The sequence below is a fragment of the Schistocerca serialis genome, chromosome 3 (assembly GCF_023864345.2).
Source record: "Schistocerca serialis cubense isolate TAMUIC-IGC-003099 chromosome 3, iqSchSeri2.2, whole genome shotgun sequence".
Taxonomy (NCBI): domain Eukaryota; kingdom Metazoa; phylum Arthropoda; class Insecta; order Orthoptera; family Acrididae; genus Schistocerca; species Schistocerca serialis.
Window position 1 is genome coordinate 414,209,362 of NC_064640.1, and position 14,638 is coordinate 414,223,999.

At 44.1% G+C, this 14,638-nt stretch overlaps 1 protein-coding gene across 1 annotated transcript in view; it reads left to right on the forward strand.

Moving 5' to 3' along the window:
* Positions 1-374: 374 nt before the first annotated feature.
* Positions 375-14,638, forward strand: part of LOC126471627 (uncharacterized protein K02A2.6-like) — a 105,125-nt gene continuing 90,861 nt past the window's right edge. Inside the window, exon 1 of the mRNA XM_050099864.1 lies at positions 375-422. The gene's annotated coding sequence lies outside the window, so the exon portion shown is untranslated. The remainder of the gene's footprint in view (positions 423-14,638) is intronic.

Here is a 14,638-nt window from a genome sequence, read left to right on the forward strand (position 1 = left end):
TCAATCAGTGCTCGAATCTCGATTTTTTCCATCTTCGCAAATCACTACGCGTGAACAACAACAGAGCCACATCACCGCCACAGCTCTTTTCCAAGAGCATCGATGTGGCACACGTTTACAGACAACACTCCAATGAATATCACGTAAACAACTCGTTGCGCTAGTGCAGACCTTTCGAGGTGATTCCGAGAACTTTTCAAACCACCCTCGTAAGTAAATAATAATTTGTTTTTGTAAGTATGTGGTTATGGTGTAGAAACGATGAAAAAATTTCGTATGTTAAAAAAATTCTCGTCAGTAATTCAATTTCTTTCCCCTTGTTACAGCGCAACTCCAGGATTTTATCCTGGAATGCGGAGAGAAACAGGAGGAGGAGGAGGAGCAAACTTCCCCTGTGGAAAACCCACAGCCAGAACTGCCATGTAAGTACATAAAAAAACTTCATGGTAGTAGTGTAATTTGTTCTTGTATTGTATCGGTGGTTTATTTCTTGTTCTTGATACAGCTTACATGGCTGAAATGGAATTTAATCTTACGCGATGCTGGAGGCTCAAAAAAAAAAAACACCAGCCACATGCTGTGAAGCAGCCTCTGGTAGAGAAAACACATCAGTAGCCGCATAAGTATATAAAAAAATCCTATGTAGTAGTAGTAGCTGTGTAATTGCAAAGAAATGTTTCATCAGCAACAGTTATACGTAGATGCCATAGACAGACAACACGAGACTCTTTACCAACTGCAACTGCCTCCAGCATGCAATGAGACAGCCAACCAGTTCTGTAAGTAGGAAAAGAGAACTCTAATTTATTTTGTTTCTCTTTTCTAACAAATCTGTATACATATGTCTTTATCGTAGGCAAGATGGATCAGTGGCACCATGTAGATTCTGATGAGGATGAGATGCCTGAATGCGTCAGGGAGATGGCTCTAGAAGAAGAGCTGAAATGGAAGCGTGGCCTGTCTCTTTTAGAGAGGATGACTTTCCTGAAGGGGTGATGGAGATACCTGACCATGTTGACGAAATGGTCATACCATGTACCCAGAGCAGGAAAGGTAATTACTCACTTGCTTATACAGGGTGGTTCATTGATAGTGACCGGGCCAAATATCTCACGTAATAAGCATCAAACGAAAAAACTACAAAGGACGAAACTTGTCTAGTTTGAAGGGGGAAACCAGATGGCACTATGGTTGGCCCCGCTAGATGGCGCTGCCATAGGTCAAAACGGATATCAACTGCGTTTTTTAAATAGGAACTCCCATTTTTTTATTACATATTCGTGTAATACGTAAAGAAATATGAATGTTTTAGTTGGACCACTTTTTTCGCTTTGTGATAGATGGCGCTGTAATAGTGTTCAGCCACATGTGAAACGTCAACCACGACCTGCAACAAATGATGATGCCCAAGTAGGTGTTACAGCTGCTGTCGCGGCTAATCCGCACATCTGTAGCAGACAAATTGCGCGAGAATCGGGAATCTCAAAAACGTCGGTGTCGAGAATACTACATCAACATCGATTGCACCCGTACCATATTTCTATGCACCAGGAACTGCATGGCGACGACTTTGAATGTCGTGTACAGCTCTGCCACTGGGCACAAGAGAAATTACGGGACGATGACAGATTTTTTGCACGCGTTCTATTTAGCGACGAAGCGTCATTTACCAACAACGTTAACGTAAACCGGCATAATATGCACTATTGGGCGACAGAAAATCCACGATGGCTGCGACAAGTGGAACATCAGCGACCTTGGCGGGTTAATGTATGGTGCGGCATTATGGGAGACCCCCATTTTATTGATGGCAATCTAAATGGTGCAATGTATGCTGATTTCCTACGTAATGTTCTACCGATGTGACTACAAGATGTTTTACTGCATGAGAGAATGGCGTTGTACTTCCAACATGATGGATGTCCGGCACATAGCTCGCGTGCGGTTGAAGCGGTATTGAATAGCATATTTCATGACAGGTGGATTGTTTGTCGAAGCACCATACCATGGCCCGCACGTTCACCGGATCTGACGTCCCCGGATTTCTTTCTGTGGGGAAAGTTGAAGGCTATTTGCTATCGCGATCCACCGACAACACCTGACAACATGCGTCAGCGCATTGTCAATGCATGTGCGAACATTATGGAAGGCGAACTACTCGCTGTTGAGAGGAATGTCGTTACACGTATTGTCAAATGCATTGAGGTTGACGGACATCGTTTTGAGCATTTATTGAATTAATGTGGTATTTACAGGTAATCACGCTGTAACAGCATGCGTTCTCAGAAATGATAAGTTCACAAAGGTACATGTATCATAATGGAACACCCGAAATAAAATGTTCAAACGTACCTACGTTCTGTATTTTAATTTAAAAAACGTACCTGTTACCAACTGGTCATCTAAAATTGTGAGCCATATGTTTGTGACTATTACAGCGGCATCTGTCACAGAGCGAAAAAAGTGGTCCAACTAAAACATTCATATTTCTTTACGTACTACACGAATATGTAATAAAAAATGGGGGTTCCTATTTAAAAAAGCAGAGTTGATATACGTTTGACCCATGGCAGCGTCATCTAGCGAGCCAACCGTAGCGCCATCTGGTTTCCCCCTTCAAGCTAGGCAAGTTTCGTTCTTTGTAGTTTTTTCGTTTCACGCTTATTTCGTGAGATATTTGGCCCGGTCACGATCAATGGACCACCCTGTATATGACGACTATGTAATCGTCTGTATTCTTCCTCTCCTTCCAGCAGCAGGCGATGTACTTAATTATTTTGTTATTCTAAAGCAGTCGCATCTCCATAGCTGCAGCATGCCTGGCGTGGGTACCGGCGGTGGTGAAGCCTGCCTTGCAAAAGTGTGGCCTGGTGAGGCATGCCTCAACGGCCAGAGCACCGCTACTTGTGGCGCGAGAGGCCGCGGCCGCTGCCGCCGGTGCCCTAGCACTACTCTGGCGTCTGTGGATCAAGCAAAGAGCTACTACCCCTCAGGATATCTGGACAGGCCTACAGCAGCAACGTTGGGAGCTGTCGCCGCAGCCAGGCTGTTTCCACTGGCCTGATCCGGTAGTGCTGCCTCATTCTCCTTCTCATCCTCGTCAGAATCGCCGACTTCGCAATGTATGTGTGCCTCAGCGCATACTTCTGAGTATCTCACAGATGCCAGCATCAACAGGATGGATCGCATCATCCCCTAGTAATAATTGTATTAGTAAGAGGGATGATCCTATGGCTAGCGTCAGTTTCCTCTCTCGTCCTTTTAGTGAAGAACATCAGATCAGTGACACCACACCACAGTTAGAATACTCTGTGATTTTTCAAAATTTTCCGGTGAGCATATGATGCATGTAAACATGTTCTTATTCTCTAATGAGAAAAATAATGAGAAAGGCAGTTATCATAATGTTTGGATTAAAGACATCTCCTTCAAACAGTCCCCCTGGTTGAAGGAGTATATTGACCTGAACTCGACACTGAAGGCTTCTGTGACATGTTGTGAGTGTGTGTGTTTTATTTTGTCAAGTTGCTCAATGGATTGATCCAACAAGCACCCTTTTGCGCCTGCAAGAAATAATTTCCACCTCACACTACTACAGAAGTCAGACAGACGCTGCTAATGTACCAACACGAAGTGCTTGAAAAACATTCAGCAACAAATATCTTCTGGAGTCGTCCGCTGTAAGGAAAAGACACAAAAATATTCTATATTCTTACGTAACTAGTGGATTACTTGAGTACTGGAGTATTGCTAGTTAGTGTAAGAAAAACATTAAATGAACGAAAAATATTATTTATTGCAAAAAAATTCTGAGAAACCGAGTGAAACTTTTTCTTATAAATTTATAAATTTCCGGGTACTTTTCGGAACAGTAGATTGCCTCTTATGGATAGGAATGCTATTAAGTTACAAAGTATGGAAAGGTTCTTTTGTCCCATTTCTTTAAGAATGTTATTTACTGGGCAGAATGGCTGAGAGCTGCGCCTACACAACTTGAATAACTTTCCTAGGCACAGTCAAGACTGTCGTGTGAGAAATGTAATGGAGTGTACTGTTATGGAGGACAGATGGGGCTCGCATACACTGTAGCACACAATACTGTGAGTTGCGACGACTTCTGCCTGCATCGCTTGCTGCTGACATATAACACAACTATCTCTTTTATTCAGATTGACCTTCACTAATCAAACTCTCCCTTGATGAAGTCAAGGACTCCTATCTGACCCTAGTCTAACTATTGGCGTGGTACACCGGTCAGATAACCAGTCCACCGCGATGCCACTCAATATTCGCTCACAGGCGTTTAATTAGTACTCTGTCCGTGTTCACACAGCACAATACGTGTGGTGGCCAATGCAGTGAACAATGCTTAATCGCGAGCAACTCAGTATAGAGTATCACTCCAATTCGCTAATGACAGAGGCGCTCTCCCAGTGAAGTTCTGAGGAGAGACTTTGTTCCTCGCTCTTTGCGTACACGTACAAGCACACTCGCTCTCGTTAAGTGTTCCTGCTCCAAGACTGACAATGGGACGGCTCTCTTTTCTGGGAAAGTTGCAAGGGTATATCATTTGCTGTCTTCCCTCACCCCTCTGGCTCTTTGCTTCATAAATATTCAGCCAATCAGCATTGCTCTTTTAAACGGGAGAATGACGCTTCGTTTAAGTCGACCAATGCGGAAAGATGTAGCATCTCCGTTAGGTGTATACTGTCCTCCTGTGAGAACTCCGTAATTGCGCAGTCAGTCCGTCAAAAAATGCGTCTTCTGGGCACTCCCACACAATGCAGCAGAATTTGCTTTTAAGTCGAACATGGGGGTCGTTATCCCTTCACTCTGGCAAAAGCTGTCCTCTCACTGGGCGGTCGTTCCTGCTGAAGTAGGTGTGCTCCGACCACCCCTCTAAAGGGACAGGCCTCCCAGCGGGCTGGCCGCCTCCCTAGAATGAAAATTCCTGTGGCCGTCATGTTATGTACACCAGCCTCGACGTTTTCAACCTCGGTGCGGACTTACGATTTACTTATTAGATTTGCATATCGCTTACATGAATTCATACAAAATTGACTCTACCTTATCGAGTTTGGGTTCGAATGAAGCATGTTGATGTGCAGAATACGATATTGAGGATGGAATATGTAAGAAATGATGGCCAGGAGACCACGCCACCTTACAATGTGACCTTGAGAAAGATTTTTTAAAAATTAATGAATTATTCAATTTTTGTCAAAACAATGGAGAATTTGAGGGAATGACGTGAAATTTTAATTAGAACAGAATGGGATGGAAATGGAACTCCTCAAGGTAGCCAATGATATGTGGTATCTCGCCATAAAATGCAGTGCAGTTGTCTGCATTGAACTGTTACCCCCCCCCCCCCCCTACCAAAAGATGCTTCTGGCATTGAAGACACAAGTCTTCATTATCTTTGGGGGATAATGGCGTGATAACGCTTACTACATCAATCACCTAGTGATTTAGTGAATCCACCTTGAGTGCTATAATGGACCCATTTTTCAAGATCAAAGTTATTGGGTCAGCTAAAACACTCAGCTGAATACTAAGCTTGGACATCCATATACTCATGTCTATGATCCAGTAAGTGGAGGATCTAGCTATATCAAGCTACCTAAAGATATAGCAGATAAGAAGGCATGCATTAACGTGCAAAATAAAGAGGATCAGGCTTGTTTTGCATGGTCAGTCCTGGATTGTGAGAGAAATTACACAAAAGATCCCTAGCGCACAGGTAAATGCCATGTGCACAAAAATATGATGGCCGGGGGTATAACTTTGACAGTATCGAGTTCTCTGTCAAGATGCAGGACATACCGAAATTTGAGGCTTAGAATACCGGTTCATGTTTATGGCCTGGAGAAATGCAAGTCAGATGAACAGAACAAGCATATAGTCATTGGCCGTCTCCATTTCTCAAAAGTTTCCAGTGAGCGTAAGATGCATGTAAACATGCTCTTATTATCTGATGAGGAAAATAAGGAGAAAGGCAATTATTATTATGTTTTGATCAAAGGCATGCTCACCTAATCGCCTCCCAGATGAGTAAACACGAACATAAACAGAATAATTACTTAAGATGCCTGAATCATTTTTCCACAAGCGAGTATTTAGCAAAAAATCTAGTAGACTACACATCCAAGGCCCTGGTAAGTATTATTATGCCTAGTGAGGAAAACAAATTCATGAAGTGGAAAAATGCTCACCATCAGGAGGGGTGCCTGTTTGTGGTGTACACTGACTCCGAATGTCTCCTTGCTCCTGTGACCCATTGTGAAGGTGACCCTACGGCCTCTCGTTCTACCTTTATAGAAAAACATATACCGTATGTGGCAGCTTACCAAATTGTATTGTCCTGTATTTCTAGCCTTAACCGCTACAGATCTTATGTCAGGCATAATCCTGGGATTTGGCTTCTCACTGAGCTTGAAAAACTTTCATGGGAGGTTGATAAGCTTTACAGCAACAACGTGCCTAAATGTCCCCCTCTTGCACGTGTACAGTGACACAATAAACTAACAAATTACTAATGAATCCCCAAGATTTTTTTCCACTGATTCGATTTTAGATTTTACTGTTACTATTACAACTTCGTCTGTAATTTTCCCCATATCCACTCGGACGCATTTTAATTTATCATCAGTTGCTTTTTCAAGGTTGCCCATAATTTTTTCAGCTTCCTCTTTCACAGCGGAACCTATTTCAGTTCGCATTGTAGCCATATCGGTCTGAATTGTATTCTTAATTGTTTGCAATGTGCCCATATCAGTTCGAATTGTACTGATATATTTGCCATTCCCTGGATAATTTGCATTAGCTGAGACATCAATCTCCTCAACATTCATTCCCATTGCCTGAATTCCTACTAGTTACACTTTCGCGCTCTGATTTCAGACAACCGGCTCACTTCCGTTTTCAGAATTACACATACTAGGTGACTGTTTTATATTCGCGAGATCTATAAGTGGAGCTTGAACTTCAGAGTTAAACACTGCCTCACTATTTGCGCAGGCACTTATCTGATCTGAGATGGTTCCCTCTGCCATGGTGATGCTGTTGGTTGTAGTGGAAGTCGACATTGAAGACTGCCCTGGTGTACAAGAAGATGCTGCTGTCGTACTGCTGTTGAACTGCATCCGCCACTGGAGAAATCACCCGATGTAATTGTAGCTGCTGCCGGTTGCCGCCTGTTCCAACCATCTCCGATACCGCTGTCTGTTAAACGCGCTGACTGCTATTGTTCCCTGCACTCAACTTATTTAGACTCTGATTCCCCACGCAAATTGCCTTTAACGTGTTATATTAGGACCTCTATCGATAGCATGTGCTGGTTGTGAAAATTAGAGCGTAATTTCACTATTTCCAGAAACTTACTTGCGGAAAGAACCGATCTCACGCTGTGTTTTGTGAGAGGTTCACTCTACAGAAAAATGTCTACCGGTTTTGCAAAGATTTTTACACTTCGCATAGTACGCTGAATAGCAGAGAGCAAAGGACTTACCACTTTGCAGGACACAAATCCCGGACGAGTGCCCAATTGTGGCCTTTCAAAATAAAAAATGAATGTGGTGAGTGGCCTTCAATGCCCTTTATTACTATAAACACTTATTGGTGTCGATGGTCCAGCAATTAAATAAGATATAGGTTGAATAACAGGGAAACAATAGATTCCTACTTCACGTAATTAGTTATGAGCAAGAACATTGCTCACGAGATATGCACTTCAAAACGCATACTACATCTTCACTGCAGAAGCCACGGAAATCTCACAAGTGCAGAAGTCAGCACTACAAAATATTTCTGTCTCCCATGACCACGCACAACTGCTCCACTCGCCAAGTCTTTCCCGCGGCTTTGCGTCCATCGCGCCGTACTGTCCACGACTCTCTCGTGTCCTCTCCCGTACTCTCCCGTCCTGTGCCACTCCCATACAGTCTCCCAATTAACGAGCACTGTGATTGGCTAGAGTGCTCCCGCCACTTCTTCAAGCCAATGTACACTCGCAAACATATTGAAACACATACGAAATACTGGATTTACATTTAAATAACCTGAAATTAAATAAATATTCCTACGGCTGGACCATAAACACGCTCTATCACACATGATTAAATACATAAACAAATCAAACAAACATATTTCAAAGGAACAGACACAAAAGGTATGCAAGTAGCCTAATGTCTCTGTGCTTTCTAAAACATAGTAACCAATTTCTTCATGAATAGTATATATCAGATATGAACAAAGACATAGATGAATAAATATATTTATAAGCATGCTGCTACCGTTTTTCATGTAACTGGAGCACTTATGGCCTGACGGGATCGATAGTAATCGGCCACTCTGTCCTCCAATAACTCATGCACTGTTCAAGTTACATGCCTGTAATTTATACAAATTTAGGTTTACACTAATAGCTTTCTAAAGACACATCGATCAACAAAATCGGATGAACCGTTTAGATTTTGGAAATTCGTTGCTGAGTGTTACTTGTATAACTTATCATCAGATACTAAACTTTAAAATAATAAAGATATTGAAAATCTGATTACACCATCAGAATAGTCGTGCAAATAATGGTAATGTACATGTTTCTTTTTGAGGTATCATGATTCATCTGGCTATTATCAATTTCTACATGAGCTGTGAAATGTCTGTTATTACGGTTTCACAAAGTCCGCCATCTTTGGCACTCCCCACATGTCTCCTTCATCGACACAGCGTCATCGTGGAATTCCCAGCCACGCAGTTGGCTGAACCACGTGGTCTGGCCGCTGTGTGGCATAATGCGGTTGCTAACGACCTGCGGCTTGCCTAGTGGCCCAAGCAGTGACCGCCAACTCTGAACTTAAAATATTTTCAGGGCGCCACAACTCACTCTTTACCTCACTACTTAACGATCGAAAGCAACGGCGTATGAGTAGAGTTGTCAGTGGTAACAGACATGCAGCACTGCATGAAATAATCACACAAAACAATGTGGGACATATGATCAACGTTTCCCTTTGGACAGCGCGGCGCAATTTGTCCTTAATGGGCTGTGGCAGTGGTCGTCAAGCTCATTAGTGAAAAGAGTCATTTATGAACAGTGCAATAATGGAAATTTCATTTGAGAGCCAATTTTTTTAAACTTAAACTATATAGGTACATACATGGTTATTATTAGGATACTCCTAAGCTGGCTTTTGCAAAAATCTCCTCAGTCTGAGTGAAGTACATTCGCTGAGGTCGAACCTTTCCAACATTCATATCCACACTGCACACTTGTCTTGCAAACTTGTTACGTCTACCTCCTTTTGTTCATCCTCTGTATATATCCAAACAGTCTCACCATACCTTTTCCAGCACTCAACACTATATCTTCTTTCACTCCTCAGTGATCCCTCAAATTAACTTGAGAAACTTAAAGTTTTAGGTCTTAGTTAATCTCTAGGAGTGTTGAATAGAACTTGCTCTGATACTTAATCACGATATTATTTATTGATAAAATTATATACTAAGGTATCCACAAAATTTAATTCCGACAGTAACTGACAAATACTAATGTCAACAATGACCTTGCATCTCCTTGGAAAGTTCGGGCAATTTTAGGCACGATTCCAGATTCTCAGCAATCAGACAATATCTCCCTTTATTCTTCACAATGTTCATGCTTGAAAATGATTGCATGAGTACGTAGATCCGAATAAGGAAAGAACAGCAAACGCTAGTTTATTCATTTGACTTGAGTCACGAATACTGTTCCACGTGTTAAAAATCAACATATCTTCGCTTCAGAGCACAAACACCAACAAAGCATCAAAAAAGGAATTAAGAAAAGTAGTCGTATCTACAAGTATTTTTATTTGTTATTGCAGAAACTTGTATTTATTTGTCCCCATCATCGTCTGTTGAACTATTCTCCGATTAGTTGTTATGATTAAATCACTTTCGAAGGATTCATTATTAATATAATCATCTTCTTTCGCTCAATCGTACCTATTTTTCCACACTTCACGAGAAATAGTTCCACAATCTTTATCAGAGTAGGTACACTACCGGCCATTAAAATTGCTACACCACGAAGATGACGTGCTACAGACGCGAAATTTAACAGACAGGAAGAAGATGCTGTGATATGCAAATGATTAGCTTTTCACAGCATTCACACGAGGTTGGCGCCGGTGGCGACACCTACAACGTGCTGACATGAGGAAAGTTTCCAACCGATTTCTCATACACAAACAGCAGTTGACCGGCGTTGCCTGGTGAAACGTTGTTGTGATGCCTCGTGTAAGGAGGAGAAACGCGTACCATCACGTTTTCGATATTGATAAAGGTCTGATTGTAGCCTATCGCGATTGCGGTTTATCGTATCGCGACATTGCTACTCGCGTTGGTCGAGATCCAATGACTGTTAGCAGAATATGGAACCGGTGGGTTCAGGAGGGTAATACGGAACGCCGTTCTGGATCCCAATGGCTTCGTATCATTAGCAGTCGAGATGACAGGCGTCTTATCCGCATGACTGTAACGGATCGTGCAGCCACGTCTCGATCCCTGAGACAACAGATGGGGACGTTTGCAAGACAACAACCATCTGCACGAACAGTTCGACGACGTTAGCAGCAGCATGGACTGTCAGCTCGGAGACCATCGCTGCGGTGTCCCACGACGCTGCATCACAGATAGGAGCGCATGCGAAGGTGTACTCAACGACGAACCTGTGTGCACGAATGGCCGAACGTCATTTTTTCGGATGAATCCACGTTCTGTTTACAGCTTCATGATGGTCACATCCGTGTTTGGCGACATCGCGGTGAACGCACACTGGAAGCGTGTATTCGTCATCGTCATACTGGCGTATCACACGGCGTGATGGTATGAGGTGCCATTAGTTACACGTCTCGGTCACCTCTTGTTCGCATTGACGGCGTTTTGAACAGTGGACGTTACATTGCAGACATGGTACGATCCCTGGCTGTACCCTTAATTCGATCCCTGCGAAACCATACATTTAAGCAGGATAATGCACGACCGCATGTTGCAGGTCCTGTACGGGCCTTTCTGGATACAGAAAATGTTCGACTGCTGCCCTGGCCAGCACATTCTCCAGATCTCTCACCAATTGAAAACGTCTGGTCAATGGTGGCCGAGCAACTGGCTCGTCACAGCACGTCAGTCACTACTCTTGATGAACTGTGATATCGTGTTGAAACTGCATGGGCAGCTGTACTTGTACACGCTATCCAAGCTCTGTTTGACTCAATGCCCAGGCGTATCAAGGCCGTTATTACGGCCAGAGGTGGTTGTTCTGGGTACTGATTTCTCAGGATCTATGCACCCAAATTGCGTGAAAATGTAATCACATGTCAGTTCTAGTGTAATATATTTGTCCAATGAATACCCAATTATCATCTGCATTTCTTCTTGTTAAAGCAATTTTAATGGCCAATAGTGTATTTATTCCACTGCTTTGCAATGCAGGAAATTCAGCGATGCGGGTGGCAGCGAGTGTAGGTGGTCTGAGTCACATTCACCACCGCCTAACGCCACTTGTTCCAGACAGACTCGCCCAAGCCGAAATCAACTTCTGTGTGTAGGCCACGAAGCTTCATTCACACTATACGTGCGCGCTCGGACTTTCTATTTTGTAGAAGAGCCACACTCAAGGTGCCAAAGAGCCTCATGTGGCTTGTGAGCAGCGGTTTGCCGACCAATGGGCTATGGCAACAGATGACCGACGCGAATGCCTTTGCTAACAGCACGACATAACTTGCAGCACCTCTCTTGGGCTCGTGATCGTATCGGTTGGATCCCAGACGACTGAAAAACCGTGGGCTTGTAAGTGAGTTTCGGTTTCAGTTGATAAGAGCTAATGGTAGGGTTCGAGTGTGGCGCAGACCCCGCGAAGCCATGGATCCAATTTGTTAACAAGGCACTGTGCAAGAAGGTGGAGTCTCAATAATGATGTGGGCTGTATTTACATGGAATGGACTGGGCTCTCTGGTCCAACTGAATCAATCATTGACTGGAAACGGTTATGTTCGGCCACTTGGTGACCATTTGCAGCCATTTATGGACTTCATGTTCCGGATGACAATGCGCCATGTCACCAGGCCACAAATGTTCGCAGTTGGTTTGAAGAACATAATGGACGTTTCGAGCGAATGATTTGGTCACCCAGATCGCTCGACATGAGTCCCATCGGACATTTATGAGACGTAATCGAGTGGTCAGTTAATGCACAAAATCCTGCACTGGCAACACTTTCGCAATTCTTGACGGCTATGGAAGCAGCATGGCTCAATATTTCTGCAGAAGATTCCCAGTGACTTGTTGAGTCCATGTCACGTCGAGTTGCTGCACAATGTCGGCAAAAGGTCTGACACGATGTCAGGAGGTATCCCATGGACTGTCGTCACTTCAGTGTATTAACCACCCAGCGATGCATGCAACAAGAGTGCAGTCTGTGTTATTTGACGTAAGAGTTGACACTTAACGCCGATACTGGAGCGTTGCACTGTTTCTTGTCACCTACCGTGTGCCGTTTGCCTCGTTATTCCGTGATCTGTTGCGACTTTCGAACTATGCACAAGAACGGCTTTGGTTGGATAAACGGCCGTTCTATTGTTCTTAGTACAGAACAAATTGTTTCTTCATCATAGTTTTATTCAATTAAGACTGAGTACTTTTGAGAGCCCCAGCTTAACCATAGCGTTGTCCTCCAATATCTATAGACACCACCTCTCCACTGCCTGAAGATTGATGCAGTAATAACTTTCAACTGCAGTTGGTGCATCTTCGTAAGCTCTCGTGGGTTGATCGGTTTCACAATACGATCCCCACTTATTATTAATAAATTGTATTTATTATGGATTTATACGCTATTGATGAGAAGAATCCGGACACCCCAAAAACCGAGCGAGGTGGCGCAGTGGTTAGCACACTGGACTCGCATTCGGAAGGACGACGGTTCAATCCCGCGTCCGGCTATCCTGATTTAGGTTTTCCGTGATTTCCCTATATCACCTCAGGCAAACGCCGGGATGGTTCCTTTGAAAGGGCACGGCCGATTTCTTTCCCCATCCTTCCCTAACCCGAGCTTATGCTCCGTCTCTAATGAGCTCGTTGTCGATGGGACGTTAAACACTGATCTCCTCCTCCTCCACCCGAAAAACATACGTTTCTCTTACTACACTACTGGCCATGAAAATTGTTACACCACGAAGATGACGTGCTACAGACGCGAAATTTAACAGACAGGAAGAAGATGCTGTGATATGCAAATGATTAGCTTTTCACAGCATTCACACAAGGTTGGCGCCGGTGGCGACACCTACAACGTGCTCACATGAGGAAAGTTTCCACCCGATTTCTCATACACAAATAGCAGTTGACCGGCGTTGCCTGGTGAAACTTTGTTGTGATGCCTCGTGAAGGAGGAGAAATGCGTACCATCACGTTTCCGACTCTCATAAAGGTCGGATTGTAGCCTATCGCGATTGCGGTTTATCGTATCGCGACATTGCTACTTGCGTTGGTCGAGATCCAATGACTGTTAGCAGAATATGGAATCGGTGGCTTCAGGAGGGTAATACGGAACGCCGTTCTGGATCCCAATGGCCTCGTATCACTAGCAGTCGAGATGACAGGCATCTTATCCGCGCGGCTGTAACGGATCGTGCAGCCACGTCTCGATCCCTGAGTCAACAGATGGGGACGTTTGCAAGACAACAACCATCTGCACGAACAGTTCAACGACGTTAGCAGCAGCATGGACTGTCAGCTCGGAGACCATGGCTGCTGTGTCCCATGACGCTGCATCATGGACAGGAGCGCATGCGAAGGTGTACTCAACGACGAACCTGGGTGCACGAATGGCAAAACATCATTTTTTCGGATGAATCCACGTTCTGTTTACAGCATCATGATGGTCGCATCCGTGTTTGGCGACATCGCGGTGAACGCACAATGGAAGCGTGTATTCGTCATCGCCATACTGGCGTATCACCCGGCGTGATGGTATGGGGTGCCATTGGTTACACGTTTCGGTCACCTCTTGTTCGCATTGACGGCACTTTGAACAGTGGACGTTATATTTCAGATGTGTTACGACCCGTAGCTCTACCCTTCATTCGATCCCTGCGAAACCCTATATTTCAGCAGTATAATGCACGACCGCATGTTGCAGGTCCTGTACGGGCCTTTCTGGATACAGAAAATATTCGACTGCTGCCCTGGCCACCACATTCTCCAGATCTCTCACCAACTGCAAACGTCTGGTCAATGGTGGCCGAGCAACTGGCTCGTCACAATACGTCAGTCACTACTCTTGATGATCCGTGTTGAAACTGCATGGGCAGCTGTACGTGTACACGCCATCCAAGCTCTGTTTGACTCAACGCCCACGCGTATGAAGGCCGTTATTATGGCCAGAGGTGGTTGTTCTGGGTACTGACTTCTCAGGATCTATGCACCCAAATTGCGTCAAAATGTAATCACATGTCAGCTCTAGTATAATATATTTGTCCGATGAATACCCGTTTATCATCTGCATTTCTTCTTGGTGTAGCAATTTTAATGGCCAGTAGTGTAGGTACATTGTGCTGCCACGTACTGCCAAGTACTCCATATCAGCGACCTCAGT